This window comes from Octopus bimaculoides, chromosome 15 (assembly GCF_001194135.2).
Source record: "Octopus bimaculoides isolate UCB-OBI-ISO-001 chromosome 15, ASM119413v2, whole genome shotgun sequence".
Taxonomy (NCBI): Eukaryota; Metazoa; Mollusca; class Cephalopoda; order Octopoda; family Octopodidae; genus Octopus; species Octopus bimaculoides.
The window spans coordinates 10,961,898-10,963,776 of NC_068995.1; the positions used below are offsets into that span (position 1 = coordinate 10,961,898).

Genomic DNA, 1,879 nt, shown 5'->3' on the forward strand with positions numbered 1-1,879 from the left:
CTTCTTTCAGTTTCTGTCTACCAAATCCACTCACGAAGCTTTAATTGTCCCAGGGCTATATTAAAAGAAACTTTCCCAAGGTGCCACACAATGGTACTGAACCTCGGAATTCATGGGTGAGAAGAAAACCTTTTACCAAACAACCATGACTGCATCAATATATATATATATGTATATATATCATTACCATCATCGTTTAACATCCACTTTTCCATGATGGTTGTCTAAAATTCCATGAGTCAGTAAAAATAGACATTCTATATTAGTTAACATTATTACTATAATTAATAGTAAATAATGTTATAATCTCATAACAACCAAACAGGCAATAGATTTTAGAACAGTTGAGAACCAACCCGGCAGATAATTCTTAACTACTGGTATGAAACTAATTGGTAATTTGGCTGTTATAGGACTATAATATCATATAATATATATATATATATATATATATGTATGTATGTATGTATGTGTGTGTGTATATACAAATCACACACAGGCACACATGCATGCATGAACGTACTTATATGTATAAATATCTAATACATACATATACATATAAATGCACTGGCACCCACACACAGATTTACAAGACAGAAGGAGAAATAGATATTCAAGTATATGCAGTATATAAGTACATGTGATACAAACAGCATTTTAAACGCATCATATATACATATCTGTAAGTATGTGCATGTGTGTGTATGTCTATATATATATATATATATACACACATATACATAAACACACTTCTGTAAATGTATAATCAATATTATAAGGCAATGTAAAGGTGATATCGTACAGAAGAAATGATGTATGACACACCATATAATGAGGATAATAGAAAATGTCATATCAAAGCAACTTTCAAATAGGTTAACTGTGAGCTTTTGTGTTGCAACAATTTGTATGTATATATATATACATATATATATATATATGCTATAATGTGTACATAATATGGAGACACTTGTTTTGCATATAAAAGCATCAGGATAAATATTTGTCCATATATATGTCTACATACATATACATATATACATATATATATATGCATATATATATATATATATATATATATATATATATATATATATATATATATATACATATATATATATATATATATATATATGTACATACATAAGTGTGTGTATATGAAATATATGCGTGTGTGTTTGTGTGTGTCGAACACGACAGATTCCGTTTGATCTAATCTGAGGCATTGAGGCGTAATACCACAAAGTGCTCAATACATGAATTAACAATAAATTACGATATTTAGAACTGCGACATTAGTCCCCATGATAAATATGGAGTGATGTTAAGCAACTAAGAAAAAAAAAAAAAAATTTATTGCATGGAACATACGCATGAAAATACCAATTTATAATATATATGTTCGTACATGTATGTAAATATGTGTCCACACACACACACACACACATATATATATATGTTGTTCATTTCTTTGTTCATTTTTACAGCCGTTTTTCCGTAGAAGCATTGGTTACAAGTATCATCATTAGATTCTTTAATGTCTGCTTTTCTATGCTTGCATGTGTCAGACGGAATTTGCTGTGATAAATTCGGTTTTTTTTTGTTTTTGTTTTTACAGCTGGGTGCTCTTCCTGTCTGTAACTCTCATCTGTTCCTAAGTAAGTAGATACTTTCCCTTTGGCTAGACATGTTTGTACAGAAGACTGGAATCAAAGGACAACAGCGGCATGTTGGTGATACTTGTTTTACAACGATTACACAATATCACGACAAGGTGAAAAATGTACACATAAATAGATACATTACACACACACACACACACACACACATATATATATATATATATATATATATATATATATATATATATATATATATA

General features: G+C 29.1%; 1 protein-coding gene across 1 annotated transcript in view; it reads right to left on the minus strand.

Annotated features, from left to right (window-relative positions):
- LOC106873239 (plexin-A2) overlaps positions 1-1,879 on the minus strand; it is a gene marked incomplete at its 3' end in the record, with an annotated part of 282,570 nt that overhangs the window by 243,842 nt on the left and 36,849 nt on the right. The gene's annotated exons all lie outside the window — the stretch shown is intronic.